This window comes from Hylobates moloch, unplaced genomic scaffold (assembly GCF_009828535.3).
Source record: "Hylobates moloch isolate HMO894 unplaced genomic scaffold, HMol_V3 SCAFFOLD_17, whole genome shotgun sequence".
NCBI classification, from domain to species: domain Eukaryota; kingdom Metazoa; phylum Chordata; class Mammalia; order Primates; family Hylobatidae; genus Hylobates; species Hylobates moloch.
Window position 1 is genome coordinate 51,061,033 of NW_026652292.1, and position 15,533 is coordinate 51,076,565.

Genomic DNA, 15,533 nt, shown 5'->3' on the forward strand with positions numbered 1-15,533 from the left:
CAGAGTACTTGCTTTGTTTTCTTTTTCTTTTTTTTTAACAAAAAAAGGGCATCCAGGCACAGAGGCCAAAGTGGGCGGATCACGAGGTCAGGAGTTCAACACAAGAATGACCAACATGGTAAAACCTCGTCTCTACTAAAAATACAAAAATTAGACAGGCATGATGGCATGCACCTGTAATCCCAGCTATTCAGGAAGCTGAGGCAGGAGAATCGCTTGAACCCAGGAGGTGGAGGTTGCAGTGAGCTGAGATCGTGCCATTGCACTCCAGCCTGGGTGACAGAACAAGACTCCATCTCAGAAAAAAAAAAAAAAAAAAAAGGGAAAAAAGTCTACACATTGAACTGTGAAATTCCTCAGTCCAGTGCTACAGAGCCAATAGCCAGGCAGATTAGTTTAGTACTTGCTTTTTTTTTTTTAAACAAAAAGAGGTCTACATATTGAACTGTGAGATTCCTCAGTCCAGTGCTACAAAGCCAATAGCCAAGCAGAAAATTAGTTTTTCTCCAGATAAAGTAAATTGCTACAGAGAAAATACCTACACATACTGTCATTTGGGGTACCACACACATACCTGCACACAAAAGCTGGCTGACTACCTAGGGAATCTAAAAATAAGCCCACAAGTTGACAAGACCTGCCCACTCACACAGAGCTTCCAGTCAGCTATGCAGTGGTTCAATTAAAAATCTGACCAAAAGGCCAGGCGCGGTGGCTCACGCCTGTAATCCTAGCACTTTGGGAGGCCGAGGCAGGCAGATCACGAGGTCAGGAGATCGAGACCATCTTGGCTAACACGGTGAGACCCCGTCTCTACTAAAAATACAAAAAATTAGCCGGGCGCGGTGGCGGGTGCCTGTAATGGCAGCTACTCAGGAGGCTGAGGCAGGAGAATGGCGTGAACCCAGGAGGCGGAGCTTGCAGTGAGCCGAGACAGCGCCACTGCACTCTGGCCTGGGTGAAAGAGCGAGACTCCTTCTCAAAAAAAAAAAAAAAAAAAAAATCTGACCAAATATTCAAGGATCATCAGACCTTTGAGGAAAGCTTTCAACAGTAAAGACAGAGACCGAGGCCAGGCATGGTGGTTCACACCTGTAATCCCAGCATTTTGGGAAGCCAAGACAGGTGGATCACTTGAGGTCAAGAGTTTGAGACCAGCCTGGCCAACATGGTGAAACCCCGTCTCTACTAAAAATACAAAAATTAGCTGGGTGTGGTGGTGCACGCCTGTAATCCCAGCTACTCAGAAGGCTAAGGCGGGAGAGTCGCTTGAACCTGGGAGGTGGAAGTTGCAGTGAACCGAGATCGTGCCACTGCACTCCAGCCTGGGTGACAGAGCGAGACTCCATCTCAAAATAAAATAAATAAATATTTTTTTACACTTGATCTTAGCCAAAAGGCCGAGAAGCAATAAAATAAATAAATATTTTTTTAAAAAATGGTGAATGGTTAAATAGACTGTGGTACATCCATACCATGGAATACCCAGCATTAAAAAAGAACACCCTATTGATACATGCAACAACTTGGGTGGCTTTCTAGGGCATTATGCAGCCTGAAAAAGCCAGTCTCAAAGGGATGCATACGGCCTGATTCCAGTTATGTAATTTCCTCAAAATGAGCTGGGTTGCCTGTTTCTGGATTTACATGATTGATATTGCTACAGGGCATGTAGATTTAGTTTCCCACAACCATAATACAACTTTCATTCTCTCCTGGAGTCCTCCTTTCTTCTTTCCTTTTTTCTTTTTTTTTTTTTGAAACGAAGTCTCACTCTGTCACCCAGGTTAGAGTGCAGTGGCACGATCTCAACTCACTGTAACCTCCATCTCTCAGGTTCAAGCAATTCTCCTGCCTCAGCCTCCCAAGTAGCTGGGATTACAGGCAAGCACCACCATGCCTGGCTAATTTTTGTATTTTTAGCAGAGACAGGCTTTCACCATGTTGGACAGACTGGTCTCAAACTCCTGACCTCCAGTGATCTGCCCAACTTGGCCTCCCAAAATGCAGGGATTACAGGTATGAGTCACTGTGTCTGGCCAGTTTTTTAATTTTTTTTTAATTTTTTTTATTTTTTTTATTATTATACTTTAGGTTTTAGGGTACATGTGCACAACGTGCAGGTTTGTTACATACGTATCCATGTGCCATGTTGTTTTGCTGCACCCATTAACTCGTCATTTAGCATTAGGTATATCTCCTAATGCTGTCCCTCCCCCCTCCCCCCACCCCACAACAGTCCCTGGAGTGTGATGTTCCCTTTCCTGTGTCCATGAGTTCTCATTGTTCAATTCCCACCTATCAGTTTTTTAATTTTTTTGAGACAAAGTCTTGCTCTGTTACCCAGGCTGGAGTGCAGAGGCACCATCACAGTTAACTGCAGCCTCAACCTCCTGGGCTAAAGTGATCCTCCCACCTCAACCTTCCAAGCTGGGACTACAGTTGTGTGTCACTACGCCTGGCTAATTTTTTAAATTTTTTGTAGAGGTGAGGGTCTCATTAATGTTGCCTAGACTGGTCTCAAATTCCTGGGATCAAGGAATCCTCCTACCTTGGCCTCCCAAAGTGCTGGGATTACCAGTGTGAGCCGGCTGGGTTTTACTCATTTTCTAATTGGTTTTGTTTTTGTTTCTTTACTGTTGAGTTGAAAATTCTTCATATAGTCTAGATATGAGTCCTTTATCAGATATGTGATTGGTAAATCACAACAAAAGTTTTTAATTTTGATGAAGTCCAATTTATCAGTTTTTTTATGGATTGTGCTTTTGGTGTCACATCTAAGAATTCCTCAACAAGGCATAGGTCCTGAAGATTTTCTCCTATGTTTTCTTCTAAAAGCTTATAGTTTTACATTTTACATCTAAATCTATAATCCATTTTGAGGTAATTTTTACATTTTTCCATGTTTGTATAGGTAACTTTAGTCCATTTGACTACTTTTCATATTCCCTTGTATGACAAAGTTACAGTGCATTTATGTTTAGTTTTGTTTTTTGAGATGGAGTCTCGCTCTGTTGCACAGGCTGGAATGCAATGGCGCGACCTCGAATCACTGCAACCACTGCCTCCCAGGTTCAAGCAATTCTCCTGCCTCAACCTCCAGAGAAGCTGGGATTACAGACATGCACCACCACACCTGGCTAATTTTGTACTTTTAGTAGAGACGGGGTTTCACCATGTTGGCCAGGCTGGTCTCAAACTCCTGACCTCAGATGATACACCCTTCTCGGCCTCACGAAGTGCTGGGATTACAGGCGTGAGCCACCGCACCCGGCCCATTATTATTATTATTATTATTATTATTGTTATTGAGACAGGGTCTCACTCTCACCTAGGCTGGAGTGCAGTGGTACAAACACTGCTCACTGCAGTGTCCTGGGCTCAAGGGATCCTCCCACCTCAGCCTCCCGGTAGTTGGGACCACCGGCATGTGCCATCGAGCCCGGCATTTTTTTTTTTTTTTTTTTTTTTCTGGTAGAGACATGGTCTCACTATGTTGTCCAGGCTGGCTTGAACTCCGAGCTCAACCTATTCCTCCCACTTCAGCCTCCCAAAATGTCGAGATTACAGGCATGAGCCACCTCACCTGGCCCTAGATCCATTTTTTCCTCTTTTTTTTTTTTCTTTGTGTGAGATGGAGTCTCGCTCTGTCGCCCAGGCTAGAGTGCAGTGTTGCAATCTCGGCTCACTGCAACCTCCACCTCTTGGGCTCAGGCGATCCTCCCACCTCAGCAGCTGGTACAGGCAGGCGCCATCACGGCCGGCTAATTTTTGTATTTTTAGTAGAGACGGGGTTTCACCATGTTGCCGAGGCTGGTCTCAAACTCCTGATCTTAAGTGATCCACTCGCTTTGGCCTCCTAAAGTGCTGGTATTACAGGTGTGAGCCACTGTGCCCAGCCCTACTTTCTAAATAAATCTATCCACTTCTCATTATCTCTACTGACACCTCTCTACTTCAAGCTGTCAGTCATCTCCTTCCTACTTCATCTTCTTCATAAACCACTATAATAAACTTAATTAATTCCTCCACATTCATTCTTGTTTTACCTCAGTATATACATGGCCATATAACATACATGTCTTATAATGTAAATCTATTTTAGATAACTTGCCAAGTTCCCTCACATCATGTTTGGGCCTTTATATATGCCACTTCCTCTGCCTGGAATGTTGTCTCTTCCCTCTTTGCATAGCCAACATCTAGCCATTCATCAAGCTTCAGTGTAAATGTCATTTCCTTAATATTACCTTCACTAATCATATATAAATCAGAAGTTATATTCCCCCTTACTTTTCCTTCATAGACCAATTACAATTATAAATTAAATATTTTATTTACATTAGTATTATTATTATTATTTTGAGACGGAGTCTCACTGTGTTACCCAGGCTGGAGTACAGTGGCATGATCTCAGCTCACTGTAACCTCCCACTCCCAGGTTCAAGAGAGCCTCTCACTCCCAGCACTTTGGGAGGCCGAGGCGGGCGGATCACGAGGTCAGGAGATCGAGACCACCGTGAAACCCCGTCTCTACTAAAAATACAAAAAATTAGCCGGGCGTTGTGGCGGGCGCCTGTAGTCCCAGCTACTCGGAGAGGCTGAGGCAGGAGAATGGCGTGAACCCGGGAGGCGGAGCTTGCAGTGAACCGAGATTGCGCCACTGCACTTCAGCCTGGGTGACAGAGCGAGACTCCGTCTCAAAAAAAAAAAAAAAAGAGAGATCCTCTCACCTCAGCCTCCCAAGTGGCTGGGACCATAGGTGCATGCCACCATGACCTGCTAATTTTTGTATTTTTAGTAGAGCCAGGGTTTTACCACTTTGCCCAGGCTGGTCTCAGACTCCTGGGCTTAAGTGATTCTCCTGCCTTGGCCTCCTAAAGTGCTGGGATTCCAGGCATGAGCCACCACACCCGGCCTCACTATTTTAAAACTCTGGCACAGTGCGTGGCACATGATAAATGTCTAATAAATGTTTGTGGAAAGAAAACAGATTTTTTTTTTTTTTGAGATGGAGTTTCGCTCTTGTCACCCAGGCTGGAGTGCAATGGCACGATCCCGGCTCACTGCAACCTCCACCTCCCAGGTTCAAGCGATTCTCCTGCCTCAGGCTCCCAAGTAGCTGGGATTACAGGCCTGTACCACCACGACTGGCTAATTTTTTTGTTTTTAGTAGAGATGGGGATTTCACCATGTTGGCCAGGCTGGTCTTGAACTCCTGACCTCAGGTGATCCTCCTGCCTCAGCCTCCCAAAGTGCTGGGATTACAGGCATGAACCACCGCACCTGGCCTCACTGTTGTATTTCAAAACTCTGGTGTAGTGCTTGGCACATGATAAATGTCTAATAAATATTTGGAGAAAGAATGCAGAATATTTTTTTTTTTTCTGAGATGGAGTTTTACTCTTCTTGCCCAGGCTGGAGTGCAATGGTGCAATCCTGGCTCACTGTAACCTCTAACTCCCAGGTTCAAGTGATTCTAATGCCTCAGCCTCCCAAGTAGCTGGGATTACAGGCACGTGCCACCCCACCCAGCTAATTTTTGTTGTGTTTTCTGTTCTGTTCTGTTCTGTTCTGTTCTGTTCTGTTCTGTTCTGTTTGTTCTGTTCTGTTCTGTTCGTTCTGTTCTGTCTGTTCTGTTCTGTTCTGTTCTGTTTGACGCAGAGTCTGGCTGTGTCTCCCAGGCTGGAGTGCAGTGGCACAATCTCGGCTCACTGCAACTTCCGCCTCCCGAGTTCAAGCGATTCTCCTGCCTCAGCCTCCTGAGTAGCTGAGACTACAGGCGCCCACCACCACGCCGAGCTAGTTTTTGTATTTTTAGTAGAGACAAGGTTTCACCACATTGACCAGGCTGATCTCAAACTCTTGACCTCAGGTGATCTGCCCTCCTCAGCCTCCCAAAGTGCTGGGATTGTAGGCATGAGCCACCGTGCCTAGCAATTTTTGTATTATTAGCAGAGATGGGGTTTCGCCATGTTGGCCAGGCAGAGAAAGCATGCAGAATTTTTAAATGAATATTTAAGTAGCCAAATGAATGAATGTTTGAATAAAACATATCAAAAATCGGCTGGGCACGGTGGCTCATGCCTGTAATCCCAACACTTTGGGAGGCCCAGGTGGTGAGTTTGAGACCAGGCTGGCCAATATGGTGAAACCCCCATCTCTATTAAAAATGCAAGAATTTGGCCGGGCGCAGTGGCTCACGCCTGTAATCCCAGCACTTTGGGAGGCCGAGGCGGGGGGATCACGAGGTCAGGAGAGCGAGACCGTCCTCGCTAACACGGTGAAACCCCGTCTCTAGTAAAAATACAAAAAATTAGCCGGGCGTGGTTGCAGACGCCTGTAGTCCCAGCTACTCGGGAGGCTGAGGCAGGAGAATGGCCTGAACCCGGGAGGCGGAGTTTGCAGTGAGCTGAGATCGCGCCACTACACTCCAGCCTGGGTGACAGAGTGAGACTCCGTCTCAAAAAAAAAAAAAAAACAAAAATTTGCTGGCGTGGTGGAGTGCGCCTGTAGTCCCAGCTGCTCCAGAATGTGAGGCAGGAAAATTGCTTGAACCTGGGAGGTGGAGGTTACACTGAGCCAAGATCGTGCCACTGCACTCCGGCCTGGGCAACAGAGCAAGATTCCATCTCAAAAAAACCAAAAATCTTAAAAATATTTATTTATTTTATCTCTGAACTTATTATTGGCCTCCTGCTCCCCAAAGGGTACCCCGCTTCTTCTGGCTTAACGTCTCAGAACTTTGGTACCGTTGGTCTCAGACACCACTTTGCCATCCGCTATCCTGCGGGTGGTGGTCTCTTGGATGGTTTGCATGGAGCTCTCCAGGGCATCACCAAGATTGAAGTCCTTGCCGTCTTCCAGCAGGCGGTGGTAGGTGGCGATCTCAGCCTCCAGCTTGACCTTGATGTTCAGCAGGGTGTCGCACTCCTGGGCCTGGCACTGTCCCTCTGCCCGGGTCTGTGCCAGCTCTGACTCCAGGTGCAGCAGGATCCCGTTGAGCTGCTCCATCTGCAAGGTGTAGCGGGCCTCCACCTCCCTCAGGCTGTTCTCCAAGCTGGCCTTCCGATTTCTCATGGAGTCCAGGTCGATCTCCAAGGACTGGACTGTATGTCTCAGCTCCGTGAGCGGCATCTCAGCAGCTCCAACCTTGGCGGTCTGCATGGTGACCACTGTAGTGCTCTCTTCAGTCTGCTGAGACCAGTACTTGTCCAGGTCCTCTTGGTTCTTCCAAGCCAGCTCGTCATATTGGGCCTGGGTGTCTGCTATGATCCTGGCAAGGTCCTGAGATTTGGGGGCATCTACCTCCACGGTCAACCCAGAGCTGGCAATCTGAGCTTGTAGGCCTTTTACTTACACTTCGTGGTTCTTCTTCATGAAGACCAGCTCCTCCTTGAGAGCCTCGATCTCTGTCTCCAGCTGCAGCCAAGTGACATTGGTGTCATCAATGACCTTGCGGAGCCCATGGATGATGTAGCTCTTCACAGACTGGCACAGGGCCAGCTCTGTCTCATACTTGACTCCAAAGTCATCAGCAGCAAGACGGGCATTGTTGATATACAGAAAGATGGAGGCATTGTCCACAGTATTTTCGAAGGTCTGAGCCCTCAGGTCCTCGATGGTCTTGAACTAATGGCTCCAGACTCTGACCTGGAGTCCCTTCTTCTCCAGATGCTCCCGGATTTTGCTCTCCAGCTTCCAGTTCTGGGTCTCCAAGCTCCTCACTCTGTCCAGGTAGGAGGCCAGGCTGTTGTTCAGGCTTTGCATGGCCTCCTTATAGTTCTAGATGCCTCCCATTCCTGCCAGACCCCCGGACATCCCCATGGCCAGGCTCCGGAACCCAACGCCGAGCTGGAAGCTGGTGGAAAGGGACACGGAGATCCAGGAACCAGAGCCCCTGGCACCTGCATAGATGCTGGCCGAGCTGCTGACCGGCCGAGCACCATAGCTGGGCACCTGGACAGAGCCCAGGGACCAGTAGTTGGTGGAGAAGGTGGAACGAATGGTGAAGCTCATTCTGTCTGGGGAGGAGTGAGAGGACAGGACTCGGGCTTTGCCGACGACCGTTTATTTATTTTTTTTTAATTTACTTATTTATTAAGATGGAGTCTTGCTCTGTAGCCCAGGCTGGAGTGCAATGGCACAATCTCAGCTTGCTGCAAGCTCCGCCTCCCAGATTCAAGTGATTCTTGTGCCTCAGCCTCCCAAGTAGCTGGGATTACAGATGTGTGCCACCACACCTGGCTAAATTTTTTTTTAGTAGAGACGGGCTTTCACCATGTTGGCCAGGCTGATCTCAAACTCATGACCTCAGGTGATCCTCAGGCATGAGCCACCACGCCCAGACAAAAATATTTCTATTTTTGATTCACTATTCATTCTTTTGAGACTTGTATTATGTGAATAGTATTAAATATGGGCAAGGCTTTATATATAACCATCTTTATTTCAGTCTTATAAGGACAAAACGTACAGATGATCTAAATATCCAATAAAAAGGAAACATCAGTATATTAAGATGAGGTAAACTGTTCTTTCTTTCCCAAATCCAGCTTATCATGAGAATTCCGTGAGGAACTTTTATAAAAATAGAGATTTATGGGTCTTACTCTTGACCTACTAAGTTAAGATCTCTGGGAGTAGAAATAGATTTCTCTCCCTCTCTCTCTCTCTTTTTTTTTTTTTGAGACAGAGTCTCACTCCCTCACCCAGGCTGGAGTTCAGTGGCACGATCTCAGCTCACTGCAACCTCTGCCTCCCAGGTTCAAGTGATTCTTGTGTCTCAGCCTCCTAAGTAGCTGAGAGTACAGGTGCACGCCACCACGTCTGGCTAAGTTTTGTATTTGTAGTAGAGATGTGGTTTTGCCAGGTTGGCCAGGCTGGTCAAAAGCTCAAAAGATCTGCCTGCCTCAGCCTCCCAAAGTGTTGGGATTACAGGTGTGAGCCACCATGCCAGCCAGATTTTTCTCTTTCATGATTAGCTGGGCTTTGGAACCACTGGGTTTAGTGGGAAGAATACAGATTCTGAAGACTGACCTTGCTGCTTGTCAGCTCTGTAACCTCAGGCAAATAAGTTTTCAGCCTTCCCTGAAGTCACTTTCCTCATCTGTAAAACACGAATCTCTGGAGGTGCTAATTACTGAAGAAGATGATGTCTATAAAGCACCTAACATGCACATTAAGTAATTGCTATTATTGTTGGTATACTGGCACTATAGAATATTATACAGCTACTAAAATTAATCTTCCTGAAAAAAAACTTTGTTCTTCTCCTATGTATCAAAGTCCTAGAAGAAAGGACATGGTACACTCAAACCAGGTAATTTGAGGAGATTTAGCAAAGGGATCATTTACAAAAGGTTTAGGGAAACCAACAAAGATTATTGCAGAACTTGGCCGGGCGCGGTGGCTCATGCCTGTAATCCCAGCACTTTGGGAGGCAGAAGCGGGTGGATCACGAGGTCAGGAGATCGAGACCATCCTGACGAACATGGTGAAACCCCGTCTCTACTAAAAATACAAAAAAAATTAGCCAGGCATGGTGGTGGGTGCCTGTAGTCCCAGCTACTCGGGAGGCTGAGGCAGGAGAATGGCGTTAACCCAGGAGACGGAGCTTGCGGTGAGCTGAGATTGCGCCACTGCACCCCAGCCTGGGCGACAGAGCGAGACTCCATCTCAAAAAAGAAAAAAAAAAGATTACTGCAGAACTTGTTGCAGCTGTCTATCAACAGCAGTTACCAAACATAGGCTGAAATGGAAAAGAGCCTCTGACAAGAGGTGAGACGTTCAGTAAAGGGGCACAGCCAACCTACCCCACTCCCTCAAAGGAGAAGGGAAATTAATACCCTATCATAGTGTCCCCATTAGGTAAACCCAAATAGAAGAGCTCAACAGAATCCACTGATGGAGTCCTCGTGAGTCCCTCCTGAGACACAAAGCAGAATGAGGAAGAGAAGAGAGGCTCTGGACTAAAGAAGAGTACAAATCAGCTGGGCACGGTGGCTCACTCCTATAATCCCAGCACTTTGGGAGGCCAAGGCAGGTGGATCACCTGAGCTCAGGAATTCAAGATCAGCCTGGCCAACATGGTGAAACCTCCTCTCTACAAAAAATTAGCCAGGCGAGGTGGTGAACACCTGTAGTCCCAGCTACTAAGGCAGGGGGATGAATCTCCAGCCTGCATGACAGAGCAAGACCTAGTCTAAAAAATAAAAATAAAAAATAACATACAAATCACATACATAAGTATTTCCACTGGGTACAGATATCCATAGAAATTTTATTGTAAGTAAATACTTCAACATTTTAATATCGGTTGCCTTTGGAAGATGGATTATTGATTACCTTTTCTTGCTCTTTCTAATTTTTTGAATTTTCTAAAGTTTCAACCACAATAATAGTATTTATTGAATATTATTGAATACTTACTGCTGTATGTATTTATGGGTGTATAAATACATTTCATCTTTTTTTTTTTGAGAGGGAATCTCGCTCTGTCTCCCAGGCTGGAGTGCAGTGGCATGATCTCGGCTCACTGCAACTTCTGCCTCCCAAGTTCGAGCGATTCTTCTGTCTCAGGCTCCCGAATACCTGGGGCTACAGGCGTGCACCACCACTCCCAGCTGATTTTTGTATTTTTATTGTTATTGTTTTTTTTTTTATTTTTTAGAGACAGAGTCTCACTTGACATGTCACCCAGTCTGGAGTGCAGTGGTACAATGTTGGCTCACTGCAACCTCCACCTCCTGGCTTCAAGAGATTCTCCTGCCTCAGCCTCCCAAAAAGCTAGGATTACAGGCTGGGCTTTGGAACCACGGGCTGGGCTTTGCCAGCTAATTTTTGTATTTTTAGTAGAGATGGAGTGTTTTTTTGAGACGGAGTCTCGCTCTGTCGCCCAGGCTGGAGTGCAGTGGCACAATCTTGGCTCACTGCAAGCTCCGCGTCCCGAGTTCATGCCATTCTCCTGCCTCAGCCTCCTGAGTAGCTGGGACTACAGGTGCCCGCCACTACACCCAGCTAATTTTTGCATTTTTAGTAGAGACGGGGTTTCACTGTGTTAGCCAGGATGGTCTCAATCTCCTGACCTCGTGATCCACCTGCCTCGGCCTCCCAAAGTGCTGGGATTACAGGCGTGAGCCACCGCACCCGGCGTAGAGATGGAGTTTTACCATGTTGGCCAGGCTGGTCTCAAACTCCTGACCTCAGGTGATCCGCCTGCCTCAGCCTCCCAAAGTGCTGGGATTACAGGTGTGAGCCACTGCACCTGGCTAATTTTTGTATTTTTAGTAGAGATGGGTTTTCACCATGTTAGCAAGGCTAGTTTTGAACTCCTGACCTCAAGTGATCTGCTGTCCTCAGACTCCCAAAGTGTTGGGATTACAGGCTTGAGCCACCGCACCTGGCTCATTTCATCTTCGTAGCAACCCTATGAGGTAGGTAGGTACTATTATCATCCTCACATTACGGACAACAAAATTCCAACTAGAGAGGTTAAGTAAGTGACTTATCCAAAGTTGTACAACCGCAAGTAAACTATGGAGCCATGACTTAAATATAGCCATTCTGCTACAGTCTTCGTACTTTTAAAAAATCTACTTCGTTATGTTCACGGTAGGTAACAAGAAAGATCTTTGGCCGGGCGTGATGGCGCACACCTGTAATCCCAGCACTTTGAGAGGCCAAGGCGGGCAGATCACGAGGTCAGGAGATCGAGACCATCCTGGCTAACACAGTGAAACCCTGTCTCTACTAAAAGTACAAAAAAGTTAGCCGGGCGTGGTGGCGGGCACCTGTAGTCCCAGCTACACGGGAGGCTGAGGCAGGAGAATGGCATGAACCCTGGAGGCGGAGCCGGCAGTGAGCCGAGATCACGCCACTGCACTCCAGCCTGGGGGACACAGCAAGACTCCGTCTCAAAAAAAAAAAAAAAAAGAAAGAAAGATCTTTACTAGGGGAAAAATAATTAATGTTTTTTGGTCTTTCGGTGTGTCTGTGAGACAGGGTGTTTCTCTGTAGCCCAGGCTGGAGCACAGTGAGTCACTACAACCTCAACCTCCGAGGTGCGAACTATCCTCTTACCTCAGCCTCTCGAACAGCTGGGACTAAAGGCATGCCTCGCCATGCCTGGCTAACTTTTCCTTTTCTTTTTTCCTTTTTTTTTTTTTTGAGATAGTGTTTCCTTCTGTTGCCCAGGCTGGAGTACAGTGGCACGGTCTCAGTCCACTACAGCCTCAACCTCCTGGGCTCAAGCAATCTTTCCACCTCAACCTCTCAAGTAGCTGAGATTACAGGCAGGCACCATCATGCCTGGCTAGTTTTTGTATGTAGAGATGGGGTCTCACTACATTGCCCAGGCTAGTCTCAACCTCCTGGGCTCAAGCAATCCTCCTATCTGGGCCTCCAAAAGTGCTAAGATTCTAGGCGTGAGCCACCATGCCCAGCCCACTTTAATTTGTTTTAAAGAAAAACATTTTTACTGTATATTTTCCTGGTATTCAATAAATATTAAAAACATACAATGATATAATACTATGTATAATAAACAGTAATAGATAATAAAAATATGTATAGTTTTGATTCACTAATCTCATTTCTTCTTCCTTTGTAATAAAATCCTGGCTGCGCACAGTGGCTCATGCCTGTAATCCCAGCAGTTTGGGAGGCCAAGGTAGGTGGATCATTGAGGTCAGGAGTTCAAGACCAGCCTGCCCAACATGGTGAAACCCTGTCTCTACTAAAAATACAAAAAAAATTAGCCTGGTGGCTGGGCACAGTGGCTCACGCATGTAATCCCAGCACTGTGAGAGACCAAGGCAGGCGGATCACTTGAGTTCAGGAGTTCCAGACAGCCTGGCCAACATGGCAAAACCCCTCCTCTACTAAAAACACAAAAATTGTTGGGCATGGTGGCTCACACCTGTAATCCCAGCACCTTGGGAGGCCGAGGCAGGCAGATCATGAGGTCAAGAGTTCGAGACCATCCTGGCCAACATGGTGAAACCCCATCTCTACTAAAAGTACAAAATTAGCCAGGTGTGGTGGTGCATGTCTGTAATCCCAGCTACTCAGGAGGCTGAGGCAGGAGAATCACGTGAACCTGGGAAGCAGAGGTTGCAGTGAGCCAAGATTGCACCATTGCGCTCCAGCCTGGGCAACAAGAGCGAAACTCCGTCTCAAAAAAAAAAAAAATTAGTGAGGCGCAGCTGGGCGTGGTGGCTCACATCTGTAATCTCAGCACTTTGGGAGGCTGAGATGGGCAGATCACGAGGTCAGGAGTTCAAGACCATCCTGGCCAACATGGTGAAACCCCGTGTCTAGTAAAAATACAAAAAAATTATCTGGACATGGTGGTGGGCGCCTGTAATCCCGGCTACTCGGGAGGCTGAGGCAGGAGAATCTCTTGAAACCAGAAGGTGGAGGTTGCAGTGAGCCGAGATCACACCACTGCACTCCAGCCTGGGCGAAAGAGCAAAACTCCGTCTCAAAAAAAAAAACAAAACAAAAAACAGTGGGGCATGGTGGCACATGCCTGTAATCCCAGCTACTCAGGAGGCTGAGGCAGAAGACTCACCTGAACCCAGGAGGCGGAGGTTGCAGTGAGCCAAGATCATTCCGTTGCATTCCAGCCTGGGCAACAGAGAAAGACTACGTCAAAAAACAAAAACAAAAACAAAAAAAAATTAGCAGCCCGACATGGTGGCTCATGCCTATAATCCCAGCACTTTAGGAGGCCAAGGCGGGCAGATCACCTGAGATTGGGAGTTCAAGACCAGCCTGACCAACCTGGAGAAACCCCGTCTTTACTGAAAATATGAAATTAGCCAGACATGGTGATGCATGCTTGTAATCCCAGCTACTTGGGAGGCTAAGGCAGGAGAATTGCTTGAACCCAGGGGGTGGAGGTTGCAGTGAGCCAAGATCATGCCATTGCACTCCAGCCTGGGCAACAAGGACAAAACTCCATCCCCCCCAAAAAAAATTAGCCTGGCATGGTGTTGGGCCCCTGTAGTCCCTGCTACTTGGGAGGCTGAAGCAGAAGAATTGCTTAAGTCCAGGAGGTAGATGTTGTACTGAGCCAAGGTTGCATCACTGCACTCAAGCCTGGGTGACAGAGCAAGACTCTGTCTCAAAAAAATACAATAGGCTGGGCACGATGGCTCACACCTGTAATCCCAGCACTTTGGGAGGCCAAGGCAGGCAGATCACCTAAGGTCAGAAGTTCAAGAACAGACTGGCCAACATGGTGAAACCCTGTCTCTACTAAAAATACAAAATTAGCCCGGTGTGGTGGCATGACTGTAATCCCAGCTACTAGGGAGGCTGAGGCAGGAGAATCGCTTGAACCCAGGAAGAGGAGGTTGTGGTGACCCAAGATAGCACCATCGCACTCCAGCCTGGGCAACAAGAGTGAAACTCCATCTCAAAAAAATTTTTTTTTAATTTAAAAAAATAAAAAAAAACAAAAAAAGAGAGAGAGAAACTGAAAAAGAAAAAAATAAAGTAAAATAAAATAAGGCCAGGCACAATGGTTCACACCTGTAATCCCAGCACTTTGGGAGGCCAAGGCGGGAGGATCACGTGAGCTCATCAGTTCAAAACCAGCCTGGCCAACATGGTGAAACCCTGTCTGTACAAAATACAAAAATTAGCTGGGCGTGGTGATAGGCGCCTGTAATCCCAGCTACGGAGAGGCTGAGGCAGGAGAATTGCTGGCACCAGGGAGGCTGAGGTTGCAATGAGTCGAGATCACACCACTGCACTCCACCCTGAGTGACAGAGCAAGATTCTGTCACAAAATAAAATAAAATCCCTCCCTAGTTTGATTTGTTTTGTTTTGTTTTTGTTTTTTGAGATGGAGTCTCGCTCAGTTGCCCAGGCTGGAGTGCAGTGGCGTGGTATCAACTCACTGCAACCTCCACCTCCCAGGTTCAAGCGATTCTCCTGCCTCAGCCTCCCAAGTAGCTGGGATTACAGGCGCCCACCACCACGCCCAGCTAATTTTTGTATTTTTGGTAGAGTCAGGGTTTCACCGTGTTGGCCAAGATGGTTTAGATCTCCTGACCTCATGACCTGCCCCCCTTGGCCTTCCAAAGTGCTGGGATTACAGGTGTGTGCCACTGAGCCAGGCCTTGTTTTTTTGTTTTTTGTTTTTGTGTTTGTTTTTTTTGTTTTTGAGATGGAGTCTTGCTCTGTCACCCAGGCTGGAGTGCAGTAGTGCAGTGGTGCGATCTCGGCTCACTATAAGCTCCGTCTCCCAGGTTCATGCCCTTCTCCTGCCTCAGACTCCCGAGTAGCTGGGACTACAGGTGCCCGCCGCCACGCCCGGCTAATTTTTTGTATTTTTAGTAGAGACGGGGTTTCACCATGTCAGCCAGTGTGGTCTCGATTTCCTGACCTCGTGATCTGCCCACCTCGGCCTCCCAAAGTGCTGAGTGCTAGGATTACAGGAGTGAGCCACTGCACCCGGCAGGCCTTGTATTTTTTTAAATAAAGTTCCCGATGTAATGCTGAGGGGCACCTCCAGTTGAGGG

General features: G+C 47.2%; 2 pseudogenes; both read right to left on the minus strand.

Moving 5' to 3' along the window:
- Positions 1–1,284: 1,284 nt before the first annotated feature.
- LOC116457176 (U2 spliceosomal RNA) lies at positions 1,285–1,412 on the minus strand (annotated as a pseudogene).
- A 5,317-nt stretch (positions 1,413–6,729) lies between these two features.
- LOC116456760 (keratin, type I cytoskeletal 18-like) lies at positions 6,730–8,040 on the minus strand (annotated as a pseudogene).
- Positions 8,041–15,533: the final 7,493 nt, after the last annotated feature.